The sequence below is a fragment of the Crocodylus siamensis genome, chromosome 3, assembly GCF_052110815.1.
Source record: "Crocodylus siamensis isolate JL-2025a chromosome 3, ASM5211081v1, whole genome shotgun sequence".
In the NCBI taxonomy this organism is placed as follows: Eukaryota; Metazoa; Chordata; order Crocodylia; family Crocodylidae; genus Crocodylus; species Crocodylus siamensis.
Genome location: NC_143397.1, coordinates 35,021,209 through 35,043,841, shown reverse-complemented (window position 1 = coordinate 35,043,841; position 22,633 = coordinate 35,021,209). Strand labels below are relative to the sequence as shown.

Here is a 22,633-nt window from a genome sequence, read left to right as displayed (position 1 = left end):
CTATATTGAACCGTTTATGGAAATCTTCCTTTCCACTTCCATTTCAAAAACTGCTTCCCTTCCAAGCTGTTTATCTGGGGCTTCCTCTGGTCCTGCAGAATCGTTCAGATAAAAGATACGTATTCCTACACCATAAACAAGCAGAGAAAATATTCTTAGTGTCCGGGAAAAGTTTCTGCTCTCCCTCAACAGATGTCAACTCAGATGAGGAGGTCATGACTGCCAGCAAGAGATTGCCCAAGATGGTAAGTGTCAATATTTTTGAAAGTCTGTTATCACACCCAATAATAAAAAGTTGCTATTTACATTGAAAAAAAAGCATTAACAAAAATGTTGGCATTCTTGATCTTCATTTGTAAAACACACTGGTATATTACTTAGGTGGTTGTTTCTGCTAATTAGAGCTGTGCAAATAAAACATTATGAATTTTAAAATGTTTCTGTCTTTGAAAGGATTGCAGACTTCAAGAATGTATTCAGTATTTGAAATAACTAACAAAATGATTTCTGCAGACATTTCTTAGCCTAGAGATTGTACGCAACTAGTGATAAAAATTCAAGATTCAAAATATGTTTGCTGGATAACAGAGTTAGTTTCTCTCTGCTCTAATCAGGTAAGTGGAAATCTATTTTAAGAGCTTCTGGTGTGAAGCAGCATTGTTTCTTTGTAGTCTTCAAAATTAGCTTAAATTTTGTTATTTCGCCAAATATATCTGACAGTAAATGTATTAATTAATTGGTCAGAAAAGTCACTGAAAACAGACAAAAAAATACATGAATGCAACTGAATTAACTTTTCAAAACACTCTTCCTAGATAATTTTCACAGCTGTGCTTCAAACTGTACATTTTCAATAAAAAGTAGAAAAAATAAGACTAGCAATTATAAGCAAAAATCCTAAGTTAAACCTCCCCTTCTGTATACACATATGCAAACTTGATTGCAACATAATATTTGCTGCAATGCTGTATGTCTGATAACTTATATAAGGAAAAAACAATAATTTTCTATATATGTTTCTGGGAAAGCAATGAAGATTTCCAGTATCGCCTTTATCTGGTTGATAATCAGGTTATAGAAGACTTTAAGTTACAAGTTGACAAGTCACTTTTTGTCGATGTACACAAGTACATATTTTTATACAACTTAAAAGGACATTTGAAGGATATTATATATTTATAGAAGAAAAAAACATACAGTATATTCTGCACATTAAATCTGTCAGTAGCTACTGCACAAGAAATAAGAAAGGAATGCTATCTGTGGAAAGAAGAATCCTGGTTTTCATAGATCACAACCAACCCTGTTTTATTATTCTGGGGATTCTCTATTGGAAAGTTGACATTCAGTCTCTGAATTTCTAATAGTAGGAGCTGCCTAGTGCCAATTTTGTCTTGTGAGAGGAAATAAGTTATAGTTAAAACAGTGGAATATTTTATGCATGGGAAAGGTCTTGAAATAGTTTAAATATCAGTGATCCTGCATAGCTGGAAGGAAAAAATTAATGGAATGTCTTCCAATGTGTTCTTCAGTTTTTAATTTTATGGAGGACAACAATGCTGGAAAAATTAGGGACTTTGGGGGGTGGAAATTACACTCAGGTGAAACAGAATTCTGCCCTAAATTCCTCAGAAGCAGCTACTGTCTAGTAAAGCTACTTTTTGATCGAAGGGGTTGAACTCTGATGGAGTTTTTAACTGTTCCGATATTCAGGAGATTTGCTTGGTTCCTATAACTCCTTGTACCATGGATGGTTCTGTGGTCATTCAGAATCTAGGAGTCTGACAGAGCTTTGCTTCATTCAGTGTCTCAATTCTAATTGTTTAGTATTGGATAGCATGAGTCTCTATTTAACATAGCAACCAGTTCCAGTAGATACCTGCCAAACTTCAGCAATTCTGAAATTCAAGGCCAGACCACCTTGAGTAAGACATCCAGTTCTTCTGACAATGCAAATCAATGGCTATTTGAGTTTTAAGATCTCTAACATGCTGTAGAAATGGAAAAAAAACAGTTTTACGAGATGATGTTTTACAGCCGTTCCAGGGTGACATTAAATCTGTGTGATGCTAACACTATTACATGGCACTCTAATGTCCACTGTGAGGTATGGCCTTCTGGTGGGTTGGCTTGCTATGTGTTTTCAGATTTTCCTTTTCTGTTTTGACAGAATTATTCTTTGCATTTAAACCATAACACTTCAAATATTGCCCTGTTCTACTTAATGACTGCTCCTGGAGATAAAAGATAAAGGAGATAAAAGGGCATAAAGTTGTTTCGTGGGAGAACAAAGCACATATGTTGTTACCTTCCAATGAGTGAGACAAAAATCCTGCATTCTGCAGACATTCCTATAGAGACAGGTGACACAGCTGAATACACACAACTATCAAAACATTATTTCAGACAGAGATATTTAGTTCCCCTAGTGCTGTCAGGAGAAAAGTAGTGCAGTCATTGCTTTTCTTCTCCTTTTCCAGGGTTTGTTTTTGTTTAAAGGACATGATCACTGCACTGTTTTCTTTGCCATATTACCAGTGAGGTACGTTGGCATGGGCAAGTAGAGAAACAGCCCCAGGCACTGCTTTGGAAGGGTGGGGAAAGGGTGTGCAAGAATGGTTACCACAGCCACTACTACTGCTGGTGGCCCAGTCACCACTGTAGCCAGGGTACAGAAACTGCTTGTTTTGCCTTTGTGGGCTGCAGTAGAAGGGCAGAAAGAAGGATGAACCAATGCCTAGGACACTGAACTGGACTCAGTTCCACAGTCCAGCATAGATTTCCTGGAACGAATCACTTAGGAACTCTTCCTAAAGACTATTGCTTTTGTGTGCAAGCTGCTCCCCAAGTCCTGCTTGTACATGCCAAAACCGGAAAAGACATAGGAGAGCAGCTCCAGAAGCATCCCCTGCTACTGTTTGCAAGTTCACTAGAGAGATCTCAAGAGTGTGTGTGTGTGTGTGTGTGTGTGTGTGTGTGTGTGTGTGTGTGTGTGTGTGTGTGTGTGTGTGTGGAGGGGGGTTGTTTTCAGAATAGCTCCCCCACCTCATTTTCCAGGTTTGGTGCACACGTGGGAGTGGGTGTGCGGGGTGTCTCTATAGCACTATTATTCAGAATTGCCAGGGACAAGAGCACCTGTGAGGAAAAACTTAGTGATACAAGGTGCTCTGACAATGAGGAGCACATACCATTTATAAATGACTGAAATTGCACAAAAGCTGTTTTTGACCATAGCAACACTCTTGTACTTTTTTGGCAGATTCAGATATAATCAAAAGAAAGGCAGAAATGCAGATGTGCAAGAAAATGTAAACAAAAAAGGGACGTGGCAGGGAGGGGAAAATAGCAAGACTATTCAACACTCAATAAACATTTGAAAGGTTTACTTTGGCCATTAAAAATAGGTTTGTATCAATTCTTAGATTTTATCTTAATCAGTCACTCTAATCCTAAATTAAAGAAATTATTCATTTCCAATTTCTTGTCTAGCCTGTGGCAGGTATATAAATATAATTTATACCATATCATTCAACATTTTAAGCTCTCACACAAGAGAAGAAAAAGAGGGCTATCAGCTTTTGCCTCAAGTGAAAAGACAATTGTGAGAAATGCCATTAAAGCTGCCAGAAACTATGTTTAATAATTGGGCAAACTGGGAAGAAGCTGCAGGAAAAATTCCCTGCAAGTTCCACTAAGTAAGCTAATAATAAATGTCAGTGTCTTAGCTGGTGAGGGATTATGTGTTGTTTCACTAGGTCATTACTGGAGCTGTGTAGAGAAGCAAAAGAGAATTCACATGATGCATTGGAACTCATTGTACTATAGCATATTGGTAGATGTTCTGAGAGGGGAGAAAGGTACAATCTTCTTACTAAGTTCCTGTTTCATAGACTGTAAGGCCAGAAAGGACCATTATCTAGCCTGACCATCTGTTTAACAAGGGCCAGTGTTTTTTACCATTAATTCCTGCATCAATCCCTGAGCTAGAAGACAAGCTGGTGCATACTATTTAGAAAGCAATTTTGTCTTGATTTAAAGACTACAAATAATGGAGAATACCTCCATCCCTTGATAAATTGTCCCAGCAGCAGCTAACTGCCCTCATGGGTATCCTGGTTACCTCTCTGAATTTATCTAGCTTCAGTTTCCAGGCATATCTTGTTATGTCTTTGTCTGCTAGATTAAAGGGTCCTCTCCTATCAGAAAATTGTTTCTCCAGGTAGCTACTTGTATACGGTGATCAAGTCACATCTTAACCTTCTCATTGACAAGCTAAACAGTTTCCTAAATTTTTCATTACAAAGCAGGCTGGCCAGACTTCAGATTATTCTTTTCTGGACCATTTCCAATTTGTCACAGTATTCCAGTGATTCTCATTAATGCCTTATTCAGAGGTAAAATCACAACCCTACTCATATTCAATATTACCTTGCTCGTACATCTAACAACTGCAATTGCTGTCAGTCACGGCATCACAGCAGGAGGAAATATTCAGCTGACTACCCCTCTCCCTACCCCACACCATGCCACCCATGCTATTGAATCTTTTTCAGAGTTTTTCCAAGATATAGCCACCGCTATCCTGTGTCACCTCCATTTGTTGTTTCTAGATGTGGAACTTTGCATTTGGAAATAAACAGTAACACTGAGTGTTCAGCAATCAGTCCCTGCCATTCAGATTTAAATAAACTTCCTTGCAGGCACTAATTGCCTGCTTTGCACTTCACTATAATAATAATGAATAATGATTTATATGATATTATTTCTGAAAGTCTTAGGATCCCAGACCTATTGTGCTAAGCTCTCTGCAAACACAACAGCCCATAATCTAAGGCCCCACATTCTATAGCCTTTGCCATATAGGAAGAGCCTTATTGTTTACACTGAGGGTGTGGACAGAAGTGACAATTTTTGCCTGATCTGGCCCCTGAGAGCTCGCTGCAGTCATGACCAAACAGAAGTGCACACTTCCAAAGCACTTGAAAAGGGCCCAATCCTGTTAAAATCTGAACCCTCATTGCATGAGCGTTCAGATGTAGACATTTCGAAACATTGTGCCTTCAGTAACTTGTGTCTGCCTCCCTCCTAGCCTCAAGCTATTTGCAGAATGGGAGGGGAGAAAGGCAGCAGAGGGAGTCTGGTCTAGGGTTTTTTCAGCCGGTGCTGGAGGAGAGAGAGGGAGAAAGCGTGCACGTGTGTGTGTGTGTGCGCGCACGTGCATGCGTGCGTGCACAGCGGGGGGCTCCTATCCACCCACCCTACCATCCAAAGATGGGTAGGAACCCCCACCTCCCCCCAGCTCAAAGTGAACTTCTGGTTGGTCGGGGGGATTGTTGCATCTTAGAATGTTTCCTGAGTTACAGGAGGAAGCTGCTCTTCTGTTTGCACCCTGAAGCCATCACAGCTCTGCCCACGAAGAGCAATATGTAGGATCAAGGACTTATACCCCACTCCTACACAAGATTTTGCATGAGAGTTTGCATGTCATTAAGCTCAATAGGATAACTGATATGTGTAAGGTCATGCCCTGGTACTTCAACTGGACCTGCAGAAACCTGGAGCCTTGCACTTGGATTTGCCCCCTGTTCTATGCAGGTGAACCCCTGGCTATCTTCACTAGAGCTTTATCCAGGTAGAGATCTGCCTGTGCAAAGCAGATTATAGGACAGAAGCATGAGTCAACAAGGAGAAGCTGGACATCCAGAGCAGTTCTTCTAACCATCCAAATTACCAGTGCAGATGAAGAACCCTTGCCAAATGAATAACATTTGGAAAGGAAAATTAAAAAAGATCCCCATGGATTAAAAACAATCCCCAGCCAGCAGTTATGAAAAACAGTTGTCAGCTGAGTGACGTATCAGGGCAAAAATTCCTCTCTCCAGATAGGTGCTAGTTCAAACTTCATTGAAATCAGAACAATTAAAATCTTTCCGCCGCCCATAATGGATTTTGGATCAGGCCCTGAATTAAATGTTCATTATATTTTAACCTGAAAATTTGTAAGCAATACAAACCTTTTTAAATATACTGTAAGACAGTATTGTATTTCTTTTAATACAGTATGATAATTTGTTGCAAACCTCAGCAGTGGTTGGTCAAGTCATTAAAATAAATATAGCAGGGAGAACCTGAAAAGCAGTCATTGTGCACAGTACTACTCACAAAACATGGTAGTTTGCTGTCCCACCTAGCAGTAGTAGAGCAGTCATGATCTATACCAGTCTAAATCCTGGTATGGGACAAAAGATCATGAGGTATCAGGACTGCAGCAGTTCTATTGCACTGAAGGCCTGAATCTGGAATAAAATAGTTATATCTTAATATAACAGTTGTGAAAAAATGAGCAGCATTTCAAATGACCATATACTTCAGTTATATTAAAAATGCACTTACGTGAAATTTGTGATTGAAAAGTCACAATGGTTTCCAAAGGGCAGAAATCCACTGAAACCTACCAGATCGTTAGGGTAGGCTGGTTTCCATGGCCAACTCCACACAAAGGAGTAATGTGGCATATCTGTCCCCCTGACTCTTCAGCTTAAATGATCGGTTGCCCATTTACAGAAGGGTAGATGGGAAGGTGGGGTGGAGGGGAAGACCTTTGGCACAACTCCATGTCATAATTTAGAACATGGCCATGATACCTCTATGCTATATCTGAGACATTCCAAAGAAGCACAGCCTGCCCACTCACTCCCACTCACTGTATACCAAATCCTGGAAATGAAATTGAGTTACTTCCTTAGAGGGGCCTTGTGTGCATTCTGATAAGAATGCCTGAGAGGGAAAGAGACCAAGAGCAGCACTGGGGACACATGCAGAGCCATTCTGAGCTGGCTATCCAGCCTCATTTCCCAGATTTGATGTGCACTGAGCGGGCAGGCATGTATCTTGGCACTGGTTTCCAGTGTGGCATGGAAGCAGAGCAGACAATTCCTTAATCTACCTCTGGAGCCATAGTGAGGCACCAGAACCACTATGATTATATTGCATGTAAAATGCTCACACTTTTATACATACCACATAAATCATCTTCTGACTAATATTTCCAATTTACCAGTAATAGCTCCATACCAGGAAATTAATAGCCCTAGCTATATTACTGAGCATTTATTATGCGTATACACAGTGTATTTTATAAAAGCTTGCTCCACAGCCCACTAGACTCAGTGAAGGGACTCCCATTGACATGAATGCATTTTTGGATCATGTCCTAATTGCAGTGTCTCCTGTCCTGACTCACTTCCAAACAGATCTGTCTGCATTCCACCACTACATATTTCACTGTAGAAAATTTCTACTATAATATATTAACAACCCAAAGCTGCAAGTCGACATCTCTTTCAAGTTTTTTTTTCCATTTGTTGCTAAGAAAACTATTCTGTGTTGAAGCAATTAATGTCATCCAAATCCTAAAATGAAAATTGCAGATGATCCCACTCAAGCTCCACAGACTGGGAATTTCCTTATAACACCCTTGTTTTTTTATTTTTTTAAAGGGACAGTGTACTGACAACAGATTTCCTTTCTCTATTTTGACATGACAGTGCTTCAGGATGATGACTTATAAAATCATTATGGTAGCACTCTCAACATTTCAGCCACATAGTAAGCAGCATTTTATGTCAATAAGAGGAAGATAATGTCCTCCTTCTACTTCTCCTCCCTTCCCTAAATTCTTACTTCTTTTGTTGATGGTCTGTGTTACAACAGTTCTGAGAAACCCCAACTGGGATTGTCCCACACCTAGTACAATGGGGCTGAGGTGTGTGTTTTCAAATCCTTTCAGGTGGTCATAGCACCACATTAATTTTACCCCAACTGCCTATCAACCCCAACTGGCTAGCTGATACTGGCCGGTTCTAGGGGGATGAATGCACTGATCACACCTCTTCAGCGGAAAAACCATAATGTCCATAGCAAAGGCATTCATGTCATAGCCCCTGTCAGCTTCCAATGAAGTTGCTAAATTCTGCTAAATACCTTGTTATCAACTTTTAATTTATGATAAGGACAGAAGCAGAAGAAGTATGAGTTGCAATAGTAATAGCTGTAGTAGTAATGGAACAAGAAGTAGGATGAGGAGCCAACAGGATAAATAACTACCTGAAAACAGAGCAGTGACAGCAGACAGAGAAAAAAGAGGAAAGTCGTTAGTTAAATGAAGCCATCTTCATCCTCCTGCCACACACCCAAGACCATGAGTCCACGATGATCTGCATTTAGTTAGGTGCCTCTCTATCCCCATGCTGTGCTTCTGTCCTGCTCCCTACCCTCTATGATGCTGAATCAGCTCCTGACTACACCAGATTAAAAAATAATAATTTAATGTAAAAATGTGTTTACTGAAAATTGAGCCTTGTACAACTATTCTAAAAAGTACATGATACATTTTGATCATGTGGGATTTTAATACAAAACTTCATAGCAAGTTTGGCACATTTTCCCACTAAAATCTTTTGAGGATTTTTATACCAACAAAGCTTAAAAGGGATTTTTTTCCCCTATCAATATTAATCTTAGAAAGATTTCCACAGAGCCATAACTCTTAAACCCTTTTTTAAAAACTAAATTCTTATCAATAAAATTCCTAAATTTACTGAGGTGTATAGTAGCGATATCCATAGCATAAGCGGGCAATGTACCAAAGAGCATGAATTACAGGGTCATGTTATACCACCACCTCCCACACCCCACTGCAAAACAGCACTACTGACAAAGTGAACTATAAGTGTATCTTCAGGGGATATGAAATGAAAGTTTTGAGACAAAAGGTGCCTTTTCCCTGCTTTCTCAATAGATGGCCATGCCTTTCTAGTCATGCCAAACTCCTGGAAGCACCATGTTGGTGAACACGCATCTTGCAGTATTCTCCTTTGCCTTCAGAAATAGGTTATTTCTTTGCCTGCTATCTAGTTTCATGTATTAGGACACATCCTCTACCAGTAGGATTGCCTATGGAGCCCAAGTCTTCATCAAAATCCTTTTCAACTTCTTCCCTTTCTTTGCAGCACTGTTACCTGCAATGTTCAGACTGTCAGAGACGCCAGGGTTAATCACTACCTAACAGCTAGTGAACTCCAGGCCTATGATAAAGAGAATGAAAAGGCAGGTCAAGGCCACCCTTGCAAATCCTGAGAGCTTGGCTCAAGAATGGAGGGAGTTGCTGAGGAAAGGTAAAGAAAACAGAGAAAACAAGGAAAAGGACTGGAAAAGTAGGAAGTGGAAATGGTCCAGGCACTGTGTAGCTGACACTGTGTAGTTATGTTTTTGCCCAGGTAGATAAGGATCTCTCAGGGAATGAGTGGATCCTAACTGCTGCAAATGGAAATACAGTAGCTCACAGTAATCATGAACAGGCAAACATTACTGTTGGATGATAGCATGCTCTAAAGTTTTTGCTCACATTCTACCTCCAGCCCCACACATGCAGTACCACACAGTGTGCACAGCATTTTCAAGGATCACCAGTCCCAGGCTATGTCCATTAGAGGATTTGCAGAAGAACAGAAGCTCCCTATGGGAATTCAGTTCCTTTGAACCCTTAAACCCAAATGCTAGGTTATTGTTCTAACCCTTGAGAGGAACCCCAAAGCAGAAATGCCTACTTCCTATGGCAGATAGTCTTCCCTTACAAATGTTGATACTAAATTGGAGTTATTCTTTTCAATACCTTGCTGTTTGCACAGCTCAAAATGTTTTAACAGCTCAAAATGTTTACACGCAGGTAACTGTGCTGGGAGAAAAAGGAATAAGTTGTTCATGTTTTGCATTTTTGCTACTCTTTGCTGTGAGTACATATTATAGGTGGTAAAGCCATGTTTTCTTATAAAGGAGTTTTATTTTCTCCTGTCATGCCAGCCAAGCATCTGTTGTTTGTTAAGTGTGTGTAGCAGGGCTATTGAGCGCCTGCTACTGAAGATAGGGAATGGCTTAGCTGCCAGTTAGTCAGGCAGCAGGTGTTAGTTGTTGGGAGCTGATTAGATCAGCTGACTGCCAGGGGCCCAGGCTTGGCCTTCATAAGGAAGGGAAGGCTGAGGCCAGATAGTTTTCCTGGGGCTCTGGCTGGGGGAGAGCTGAGCAGCTGAGTCAATGGTTGTAGTCTGACCGGCTGCAATGATGCAGGGGAGAGAGAACCCTGATGGGGGTGAGAGAGAGCCAGCACAAAGTGGAGTTGGTATCAAGCTTGGGAGCTTATGATGCATTAGAGCCGGCTGGCTTATAGTTGTGGTCAGTTGTGATTATTACACCGAAGGACCAGGTGAGGCTGTAGGGGTAGAGGAGGCCTCAGCAGGAGCTCCCCAGTAAGGTGGGGGAGTTCCTGGCACCGTGGAGGGTGACACGTTGTGGGGTTGTCCCGACCCCAGCCCACTGGGGCAACTTCGGGAAGAGCCGGGTAGAGGCGGAAGCCCAGTAGGGTGTGGGCCCAGGAAGGTGGGTCTGTGTAGTGGGGGGTCCTGACCCCAGCCCAGCGTGGCCATTACCGGGACAGGCCCCAATTGGAAGCCACAACTGGGAAGAGCCCTAGTGGGGTGTAGGCCCAAGTTGGGCATAGACGGGCCCGAGTGCGGGCGGGGAGCACACGAGGCGTGGGGCGTAGGCCCAAGTTGGGCGTAGATGGGCCCGAGTGCGGGCGGGGAGCACACGAGGCGTGGGGCATAGGCCCAAGTTGGGCGTAGATGGGCCCGAGTGCGGGCGGGGAGCACACGAGGCGTGGGGCATAGGCCCAAGTTGGGCGTAGATGGGCCCGAGTGCGGGTGGGGAGCACACGAGGCGTGGCCACAGGCCCAAGTTGGGCATAGACGGGCCCCAGAGTGGGCAGCGGGCACGAGAGGCGCGGCGTAGGGCCCCAGAGTGGGCAGCGGGCACGAGAGGCGCGGCGTAGGGCCCCAGAGTGGGCAGCGGGCACGAGAGGCGCGGCGTAGGGCCCCAGAGTGGGCATAGAAGGCCCGAGTGCGGGCAGTGGAGCTTGAGAGGTGACCACAGGCTCGAGTGCGGGCATGGGGAGCGCGGGGCGCAGGTCAGGACGCGAGTGGCTGCGGAATATAAGGGAGGCAGTCCCAAGTGGGGTGCTGCCTGTGAGATATGAAGCCCGGGAGGGGGCGCATGTATTGAGTTGGCCCGGGGAGAGGACCAGCACCGGGACTCGGAGAAAAGTCCGGCATCGTAAGACCGGCCCCGTGCCAAGAAGGGTAGGAAGGCAGCCTCCTCCACTGACAATACTAAGATCAAAGACGTGGTGGGCGAGATGGAGGATGTGTTAAAGACCCAGGCTTGGCATGGTAGGCAAGGACACTAGGGGAGGTCACAGCACCCCTAGGGGCTGTCCTGCCACAGTGTGTAACAGACCCTGCATGTAGACAACAGGCCTGCCTAGACCTGCAGGCCCAAGCATTCATGTAGACCATGTGCTAAGAGTTTAAGATACGCAATTTTTAAAATTCATGAAAGCACAGCAGGCATGCCCAACAGACACCACAAGTCTGTCACGCAGAAACCACCTCACAGCTGACTGACAGGTACTGCATGAAGACAACCAGGACGTGGAAGAGCAGCACTCCAGAGTCGGAAACCTACAATTAGCATATCAAACCCTAAAGGCCTTTTCCTCAAAAAGGTTTAACAGGTACTTCAGATAGGGTGGCTCTGGGACTTATCATTTAGTCCATGGCAAGCTCCCCCCTCCCTGTCTGTCCCTGATGTTGTCCCACACACAGCAGGCAGGTTTGAACGTGAGGCAGGTAATGCTCAGGTACCTCAAGCCTTCCACTTAACACCTACCTCCTGTTGTGTCAAGCTAAATCCCTCAACTGCCTAAGCAACCATTAAACAGTTCTTTTCTGTGATCCAGATGCCCAATGAAAGGCTTTGCCAATCCCAGTGGTCTTCAGGGGTAAAAGGAGGAACACTGATATGCTGAATGTCTATGTTAACTGCACTGGCATATCACCGTTTCTTTTAATATGACAAAACAGGTGAGAGTTTCTGAAAATACAGCTATCATCAATTTTTCAAGACCCACCCCCAGCCTGAATCATCCATAATAGTCAACTAAGCCATAACAGTCAACCAAGCACTGCAGAAGTACCCTTTTTTTGTATATATAGACCTCTACTTATGAAATCCCTAGCCTGATTGAAGAGGAAGATGCATAGGTGCTGACTTTAATTTTTGCTGGGGGTGAGAGGGAGGCCTAAGATGATGACTGTTTCCTGCCCCCTCCAGCAATATGGCCAGAGCAGAGCTGAGCAGAGCCCAAGGCAGGTCAGGCATGAAGGCAAGCTGGGGCCTCACGGCCTGGGAGCCCCTCCCCACCTTGCTGCCCTTACCCTGGGAGCCCCTCACCAGCCATGTCACCATGGCGAGGCACCCCCTACCTGCCTGGCAAAAGCAGGGGGACACAACTCCATACTGCTGCCCCCACTGGTGCCGGGGGTGAGGGGAAGGTGGGGAGGGGGTGCCTTGCTATGGCAGTGTGGGCTCCCAGGTGGAGAGTAGTAAGGTGGGGAGCCCGGAGGTCACAGCAGGCATCCCATATCCATCCCTTCCCCATGCACAAATCTGAGGGGGGGTTTTGCACCCCACACAATCCCCTCCCCAGGAGTGTGCACTGTGAAAGGGAGCTGCCTCCTCCCACCCCTGGACAAGTTGCCTATGACTCTGTCCCACTTGCTGCCCTAGCCCCAGGCCCTATGTACTGCTCTGGCTGGGAAGTGCCCCCAGCCCCACTCCCCCCTCACCATACAGGCCTTAATCTGCCCCCCACTCCATAAATTTATCTGCAGGCAACTGGGAGAGCTGCTCTCCACCACTGCCTGGGGCTGTATTCTTGGCCATGTGGATGCACATGGCATCTCCTGTGCCCCACTCCCCACAGTTCCTTGCAGCTAGCCTGCAAAGGGAAACCTGCCATTTCCCATGTTTTTCCACAGTGAACAGAAAGCCTGGGTACACAATAATGGGAATCTAAGACAAATGCTGTCCTGGAGCCATGTAGCCTGGGACTGGGACCAGAACTTGATGGGACTGTCATGCCCAATTAGGGATGGGTGGTTACCCTATCTTCTTCCTGAGGCGGCTAGGGCCATCGGGCCCATACGTATGTATTCAGCGTTTGTGGGAAGATGGATTCCATCCAGTGGACCAATGAAAGACTGGCATGACTCATGTATGTAAAGCCATGAGTAACCTTCCCAGCTCAACTGACCAACTCACACAAAATTAGTGTACTACCTGAGTAACTGAGCATGGTGTGCTTCCAGCTGTCAATGAATGAATGTATCCAAATCAATAAGAAAACTCTCAAACTGGTATGCTGCCTTTATGTCTCTTGGCAAGCATCAGGCACATCCTGAGGAAAGCATCTCTTGTTAACCTGAGGGTCTGCAGCCACTCCCAATCATCTCAGTTTTTAAGCACAATCCTCTCCTACTAGTCCATGCTCGTTTCTGAGGCCAGACTGAAACTCTTCAAAGCAAAAACAGTAATTATAATTTATTCTTCCAAGCTACTAGATGTGCAGTAATTAATCCAGGAAGAAAGACCCATTTTAGCTGCATGGAATGAATCTCCTGAGCAATCATCCGCGAGCAAAGGAGAGTGTGCTGAATCTGTTAAGTGTGATTTTTCTCCTTCTCCTTTCCTCTTGGTCAGGACAGATTTTGTGGCCACAGAAGCAGAGATGGATCCAGAGAGGGTGCAATGGCATGACTGTGTCCCTTTCTCTGACCATGCAGCAGAAGCAGCAGCCTGAAAAATGTAAATATTCACCTCTCCCTCCCTGCTGTGCTCAGAAACATGTCCCCCACTTCTCCACCCTTCTCCCCTGCTCCACCTGCCACTGCCATTGCTGTTTCTGGGCATCAGGGCAGCTCCTATTCCATGCCAGCCAGGCTGTGCGGGGGCTGGGCTCCGCCTTGGACACCTGTAGTAGGGACAACAGGTGGGAAGGGGTTTCTCTTCCATGCCTGCTCCCCCTGAGTGTAGGAATGAGGAAGAGGAACCTGTTCTCCCATCACCACCACCACTGCCATCCCAGGCTGAGCCCAATCCCTGTGCAACCCAGCTGGAGTGGAACAGGGATTTCCCTTATAGTATCATAGTGGCTAGAGTCGGAAGGGACCTAGGTAGATCATCTAGTCCGACCCACTGCCTTGGCAGGAAAGAGCACCGGGGTCAGATGACCCCGGCAAGGTGCTTATCTAACATCCTTTTAAAAACCCCCAGGCTAGGAGCCTGCACCACTTCCCCTGGAAGCCGGTTCCAGGCCCTGGCCGCCCTGACTGTGAAGTAGCGCCTCCTAATATCTAATCTAAACTTACCCTCCGCCAGCTTGTGACCGTTATTCCTGGTCACTCCTGGCAGCGCACAGGGGAACAGGGACTCCCCCAATACCCGCTGATCCCCCCTGACCAGTTTGTAGCAGGCCACAAGGTCCCCCCTTAACCTTCTCTTGTGGAGGCTAAACAGGTTCAGGTCCCGTAGCCTCTCCTCATAAGGCCTGCCCTGCTGACCCCTGATCATACGAGTGGCCCTCCTCTGGACTCTTTCCATATCGTCCACATCCCTCTTGAAGTGTGGCGCCCAGAACTGGACGCAGTACTCCAGCTGCGGCCTGACCAGTGCCGCATAGAGGGGGAGGATCACCTCCCTGGACCGGCTCGAGATGCATCTGTGGATGCATGACAGGGTACGGTTGGCCTTCTTGACTGCCTCCCCACACTGCCGGCCCATGTTCATCGTGGAGTCAATGACGACTCCAAGATCCTTTTCCGTCTCCGTGCTGGCAAGAGGGGAGTTCCCCAACCTGTAAGTGTGGTGCCGGTTCTTCCTCCCCATGTGCAACACCTTGCACTTATCAGTGTTAAACCCCATCCTATTCTCCTCCGCCCACCGTTGCAACCTGTCAAGGTCAGCTTGTAGCCTATTGCACCCTTCTAGTGCACCCACATCCCCCCACATCTTAGTGTCATCAGCAAACTTGAACAGGGTGCTTTCTACCCCGTCATCCAAGTCACTGATGAAGATGTTGAACAGTGCGGGCCCGAGGACCGAGCCCTGCGGAACCCCACTGCCCACGTCCTTCCAGGTCGAGAAGAACCCATCCACTACCACCCTCTGGGTGCGGCCCTCCAACCAGTTGGCGACCCATTTGACCGTGTGGGCATCGACACCACAGTCTCCCAGCTTTTTGATGAGGACAGGGTGAGAGACAGTGTCGAAAGCCTTCCGGAAGTCCAGAAAGACTACATCCACAGCAACCCCTGCGTCTAATGATTTGGTGACCTGATCGTAAAAGGCCACCAGGTTGGTCTGACAAGACCTGCCACGGATGAACCCATGTTGGTTGCCCCTGAGCATGCATTCCCCCGCAAGGCCCTCCTGGATGTGTGCCAGGATAATTTTTTCAAAGAGCTTACCCGGGATTGAGGTAAGACTAACTGGCCTGTAATTTCCCGGGTCCTCTTTTTTTCCCTTTTTGAAGATAGGGACCACATTGGCCCTCTTCCAGTCCTCCGGCACCTCACCAGAGCACCACGAGTGCTCATAGAGCCGCGCCAGGGGTCCCGCAATGACCTCGGCCAGTTCCTGTAGAACCCTAGGGTGAAGATCGTCCGGACCAGCGGACTTGAACACATCCAGCCTCTCCAGAAGTACCCTAACTAACTCCTCGCTAACCCCTGGCCCAGGCGTGTCTCTCCCGGGGCCCGAGGGGCGCCCAGCAGGGAGGTGGCTGAACTGGTCCCTACTTAGGAAGACAGAGGCAAAGAAATCGTTAAATATGTTAGCTTTGTCATCTGGCGTGATGACTAAGTTGCCCATCGTGTCCTGCAGGGGCCCCACATTACCCGGGACCCTCTTTTTACCCCCTATGTATTTGAAGAAGGACTTCTTATTGTCCCCAATCCGGGAAGCTAGTCCTATCTCCATCTCTGCCTTGGCCCTCCTGACTGCCCCCCTACATCCTCGGGCGACTGTAACATAGTCCTTCTTGGTGATGACCCCATCTCTCCATTGGGTGTATGCCTCCCTTTTAGCAAGGAGACATTCCCGGATGCTCTTAGTGAGCCATGGGGGTTTATGTGCCCTCCTGCTCCCTTTGACCCTTGTTGGGATTACCTCCCTTTGGGCATGGAGGATCGTCTCCTTAAGGAGCAACCACTCCCCTTCGACATCTGATTCCCTTCCCCTCTGGGTCCTCAGCGCTTCCCCAACAATCCTCCTTAGCTTGTTGAAGTCAGCCCTCCTAAAGTCTAGGGCTGTTGCCTTGCTGCAGCCCTTTGCCACCTTACGCTGGATGGTGAATTCCAGCAAGCGATGATCACTGTCTCCCAGGTGGCCCATCACCCGCAGCCCCCTCACCAGGTCATCACCCGTGGCCAGCACCAGGTCCAACAAGGCGTCTCCCCTGGTGGGACTGTGCACCTCCTGGGTTAGATGGAGGTCCTGCACTCTGGCTAAGAACCGACGTGAGCGATCAGACTTGGCTGACTGCTCCTCCCAGCAGATGTCTGGGAAGTTCAGGTCCCCCATGATGACCACATCCTTAGCCCTCACTGCCTCTGTGAGCTGACCTAAGAATTCCTGGTCGAGCTCTTCTCCCTGGCCAATGCTGATAGTGAGGATATTGGTAGTAGAGGTGGGGAAAGGGGTGGGAGGGGAAGAGATGTGCCTCTGAGCAGGGAGGGGAAGGAAGGCAGGGAATGTTTACCTTCAGGACTTAAAGTTTCCAGCTGCTGGTCCTATGGTGAGGTCTGCCCACCCCAGTGGGGGGAAGAGGAGTGAGGAAGATAGGAGCCAGGGATGCAGCCACCCCTGCAGCACTGGTCATTGTTCTCCCAACCCCCTTTATAAAATTATGAACCCACTTCAAGCCAGGAGGAGTAGATTTCATGGCAGCTCAGGAGGAGGAGGTCTTGCTACAAGAGGCAGATACATGACACAGTTTGGTCTCAGAAAAGAAGATGTTTACATGCATTTTTCAATATTCTCTTATGTTTGGTAGTGAAGATTCTCCATATTCCTGTCAGAGTTCAAACTATTTCCAGTTGCCTTCCTCACCAGCAGCTATTATTTTTCCTTCCAGGTTTTTGAGCCAGACTCTAGTCTTATGTATACTAATTCAACATCGGTGTCACTCAATTGATTTTCTTGAGTTATTCTTGATTTACTGCAATATTAAAGGAGAACTGGCCACATTGCTTGTTTCCATTATCTTTGTAGCTGGTGACTCCTTTGGGATTTATTTACAACTTCTTATTTTACCAGAGCAAGTAAGAGATGAGTTGCTGTGGAGTAATATAAGACAGTACTTCAACTGTGCTATGTATCAGCTTCTTGGATAGACTAGATCAGAATCCAAAGCCAGGCCACTATGAATTCCTGGCATGAATTTCTTTTTCCCATTTTTTCAGAAAACAGAATCAATCTTTAAAAATCTCTATAGTTTTAAATGTTTACTATTGTAGCAGACTTACCTTTTGAGCTCAGGCTGAATCCTGGGCTTGAGATTCTGCAATTTTGATTGGTGGAGCCCATCCACCAATCAGAAGCAAGCCAGGGTAAGCAAAGCCACGCCCTTTCCCCAAAGGGAAGGGGCAAGGAGCAGTCCGGACCTGGTTTAAGGCTGCATCCTGCCGGGTCTGGAGAACTTTGGGGGAGGAGCCCCTGAAGCATATAAAAGGAGAGCATGCTTAGCATGCTGGGGGGGAGAGAGACTCAGTAAGGGGCAGCAAGGAGAGAAAATCTCTGCAGACAACTGTCCTTGGGGCCCTGCCTGAGCCTTGACGGTGTGTGGATTGGCACACAGTGATCAGGATCTAGAAGCCTCTCAAGGCAGCTTGAGCCTGTGAACCTGGCAAGTGGCTGGGTAGGTGACGCATGGACTGGTGCACAGAGAGCCGGCCCTGGGAGCAGCTTGAGGCTGCTCAGGTTAGCCCCAGCTCTAGGCTGAGTAACCAGAGCTCTGCACTGTGGCTCCACATTAAACTAAAAGAGCCCTGGTGCCCATACAGGGCCCAGGAAAGGGAGGGACCCCTGGCATGAGGCTGGGGAACCAAAGCCAGTAAAAGCTCAGCTCTCGTGGGAGTGCCCTGGGTGCCCAGCATGGGGCACCAGGCCATTTAGAGGAGCTGGAGGCACTGCCAGAGAGAGGCCCTCGTGGGACTGGCCACCAGGGGACGAGCCTTGGCTGCTTCAGAGTGAGAGCATGAGTTGCTGTGGAAGCGGGTCCCGCAGGGGAGGCGGGCTCCTCCATTGTGGAAGGGGGCATGTCCACATCCCAAGGCCTCAAAGGGGAGGGGTTCCAGGGCCCACCCCGTGGGGTGCTGAGTGCACTCCCATAATTTGTGATTGTTCTTGTTTCATACTATAGAGGTTAATATAGTTATGAGTACTCCTTAAGGGAGCTTATATAGGTTTATCTGTCTCCATTGCCTATATGTGTTTATTGCCTATTATCAGTACTTACCTGTATTGTTGCCTGTGTACATCTATGGTATTGCTATCTCAACTTACCTGGGTTTATTTAAGTTCATAGGTTCATAGATTGTAAAGTCAGAAGGGACCACAATGGATCATTCTGTCCGACCCCCTGCCCCTGGCAGGAAAGAGGACCGAGGTCAGATGACCCCAGCCAGGTGACTATCAAGCCTCCTCTTGAAGACTCCAAGTTAGGTGATAGTACCACCTCTCTTGGAAGCCCATTCCAGATTCTGGCCACCCTTACTGTAAAAAATTTCTTCCTAATGTCTAACCTAAATCTACTCTCCACTAGTTTGCACCCATTATTCCTAGTTACTCCCTGGGGTGCTCTGGTAAATAGCGCATCTCCAATTCCCTGTTGTCCTCCCTTGATAAACTTATAGGCAGCTACAAGGTCTCCCCTCAGACATCTCTTGTGAAGGCTGAAGAGATCCAGATCTCTCAACCTCCCCTCATAGGGTCTTTCACAGAGGCCACTAATCATGTGAGTGGCCCTCCTCTGAACCCTCTCCAGATTCTCCATGTCCCTCTTGAAGTGCAGCACCCAAAACTGGACACAGTACTCCAACTGTGGCCTGACCAATGCCGCATAGAGGGGGAGCATCACCTCCCTTGATCTGTTGGTCATGCATCTGCTAATACATGACAAGGTGCGATTGGCCTTGTTGATGGCCTCATTACACTGCCAGCTCATGTTCATCTTGGAGTCAACTATGACTCCAAGATCTCTTTCAGCTGCTGAGCTGCTGAGGAGGTCATCCCCCCAACCTATAGGTGTGCTGGGGATTCCTCCTTCCTAGGTGGAGTACCTTACATTTATCTTTGTTGAATTGCATCCTATTTCATTCTGCCCATTGATCCAACCTGTCCAGATTGGCCTGTATCTGCTCCCTGCCCTCTGGTGTGTTAACTTTGCCCCATAACTTGGTGTCATCTGCAAACTTGGACAGGGTGCTCTCCACACCCTCATCCAAATCGCTGATGAAGATATTAAATAACACCGGTCCAAGGACTGAACCCTGTGGGACCCCACTGCCCACCTCCTTCCAGGCTAAGAACAACCCATCCACCACCACTCTCTGGGTGCAGTCCCTAAGCCAGTTGGCCACCCACCTGACTGTGTAGGCATCCACTCCACAGCCTGCTAGCTTCCTATGAGAATAGGATGTGAAACTGTGTTGAAGGCCTTCCTAAAATCCAGGTAGATGACATCAGCCTCAGCTCCTGTGTCAAGGCAGTGTGTTACCTGGTCATAAAAGGCTATAAGGTTTGTCAGGCAGGATCTACCTGTGATGAACCCATGCTGGTTTCCTTTCAGCATCATTTCCCCTGCTGGGCCTTCACAAATGCACTCTTTGATTATTTTTTCCAGTATTTTCCCAGGGATAGAGGTAAGACTGACTGGCCTAAAGTTACCCGGCTCATCCCTTCTCCCCTTCTTAAAAATGGGCACCACATTGGCCCTTTTCCAGTCCTCAGGGACCTGGCTGGAGCACCATGAGTGCTCAAACAGCCATGCCAGTGGCTCAGCTATGACACTGGCCAATTCCTTCAGCACCCGTGGATGGAGGTCATCCGGCCTGCTGACTTGTACCCATCCAGCCCTTCCAAGTGCTCCTTAACTAAGTCAGCACTAACCTTTGGCAGTCTGGTGCCTTTTGGACATCTGTCTATGCTCAAGGTGGGGAAATTGTCTTGGTCAGTACTTAGGAATACTGAAGCAAAGAACTCATTGAAGAGCTCTGCCTTTTTCCCTGCGTCAACCACCAACTGTCCTGATTTGTCCTGCAGGGGCCCTATGTTACTCTGCGCTTTCCTTTTGCTCGCTATGTATCTGTAGAAGGACTTTTTATTGTCCTTAATTGTTGTAGCCAGCCTAAGCTCCAGTCCTGCCTTGGCCTGCCTAACTGATTCCCTGCAATAGCACACCAGGGAGGTGTATGCCTCCTTGGTGGCTGCCCCTGCTTCCACTGCCTATAAATCTCTTTCTTTGCCCCCAGTCTTTCCTGGAGTTCCCTGTTCAGCCAACCCTTTTGGATCTCCATTTGCTCAATTCTCTTGAGTTCTGCCACCTCACTAACTAGCCTTCTAAGTTAACTAAAGTTGGCCCTTCTGAAGTCTAACACTTTAGCCTCACTGGATATTTTTCTCACCCTTCACTGGATAGTGAACTCTACCAAGTGATGGTCACTATCTCCTAGGTTACTATGTATTCGCAGGTTCCCCACGAGATCATCCCCTGTTGCTAAGACCAGGTCTAGCAAGGCGCTACCCCGGTGAGACTGGGTTAGGTGGAGATCCTGCACACAGTGTAAGAACCTCCATGAGCAGCTTGTTTTGGCTGTTTGTTCCTCCCGGCAAATATCCAGGTAATTTAGATCCCCCTGACCACTGCCTCTCTTGCCTGTATGGCATCTGAGAGCTGCCTAGAGAATATCTCATCTAGATCGTCATCCTGGTGAGGAGGTCTATCGTAGACCCCCACTACCAAGTCCTTTTCCCCTGGCCCCCCCTGGATCCTGACCTACAGTGCCTTGGTATTCCCCTCCTGTACCCCCACCTTGATGATGGAAGATGTGTACTGCTCCTTAACATAGAGAGCGACATCCCTGCCTTTTTTTCCACTCTGTCACGCCTATACAACCTGTACCCCTCAATGCCTACCGCCCAGTCGTGTGTAGAATCCCACTATGTTTCAGTTAAGCCAACTAAATCATACTGTGTGCTAGCAAGTAAGAGTATGAGCTCCTCCTGCTTATTCTCCATACTCCTGGCATTTATGTAAAGACAATTTAGCTCCCCAGTGGGTGCTCTTGGTGCCCCTTTGCCTTGATTGTTTGTGTTAATGCTTACCTGGTTATGTCTGGCCTTGTTTGTGGCTTTCCAACCCATGGTTCTCATTGACCACTGGTTCCCCATCCCCCATCAAACCTAGATTAAAGCTCTTCAGAGGTGATCAGCCAACCTGAAGGAGAACAGATGCTTACCTCTAGGAGAGAGATGAAGATTGTCCTGTGCCAGGAAACCTCCTCCCTGGAAGTGCTGGTCATGGTTGTAGAATCCAAAGCCCTACTGAAGACATCATCTCTGAAGCTGCCAGTTGACTACCCTGATGCAGGCATCCTGGCGCCTCTGGCTGCTGCCAACTGGAAGGATGGAGGAGAATACCACCTGTGCCCCTGACTTCCTGAGCCCAGCCCCCAGCTCATGGAAGTCCTTCACGATGTGGTCAGGACTACTCCCAGCCACATCGTTAGTGCTCACATGGACAAGGACCATGGGGTAATCATCAGAGGGCTTGATGAGTTCAGGAATCTTTTCAGTGATGTCACTGATCTTTGCTCCAGGCATGCAGGAGACCTTTCTCACCATAGGAACTGGTTAGCAGATCGGCCCCTCCGTGCCTCTCAGGATTGAGTTGCCCACCACAATAACTCGGAGTTTCTTCTTCTGCCTGGGCAATGGTCCCCCAGCCTGCCCAGCAGGGGTTGCAGGGACCACCTCCTCTATATCCTCCTGCTGGAGAATGTTCCTCCACTGCCAGGGCCCCGTATCTGTTCCCCAGACGCAATGGGAAAGCAGACGCTGGCTCCTACTGCCTGGGTCCAGAGGTGACAGTCTTCCACTCCTCTGCTGCAGATTCCTCTCATGGGGTTTCACCCGTAGGCATCAGGGGCTGTAAGGAATGGAAATACCCATCAATCACAGCCTCATCCTCCCTGATCCCCCTCATCCTGTTCACTGCCTCCTGGTGTTCCCCCACCTGCTCCTCCGAGGCCTAAAGGTGGACACATGAGGGACAGGTGAGGGGGCTCCCCCTCTCCCCTGATGGCAGGGTCCCTGCCAGGCCAGCCCAGCAGACAGGGCTCCATTTGGGTGGAGACCTCTGAGGAGCCGTGGGTGGGTGGCACCATCAGGGCAGGGTCCCTGGCAGCAGCACCCTGTGCTTAGCTTAGCTGCAGAGTTACAAGTCCTCATTGCTCTCCTGCTGGGTGCTCCTTCTTGTCTCCTTCTGTGCACCCGCCCTGCACAAATGCCTGTGCAAACACAGGCGCACCCTTACAGAGCACTGTAATATAAAATAATAGTAACAGCATTCAATTTCAGCACTGAAAAACCTTACAACATTCTTCTTTATGGTCAACATATG

The 22,633-nt window shown here is 47.4% G+C and overlaps 1 pseudogene; it reads right to left on the bottom strand.

The window, feature by feature from the left end:
* On the bottom strand, nt 1-22,153 carry LOC149868169 (uncharacterized; annotated as a pseudogene).
* Between the last annotated feature and the right edge of the window lie 480 nt (nt 22,154-22,633).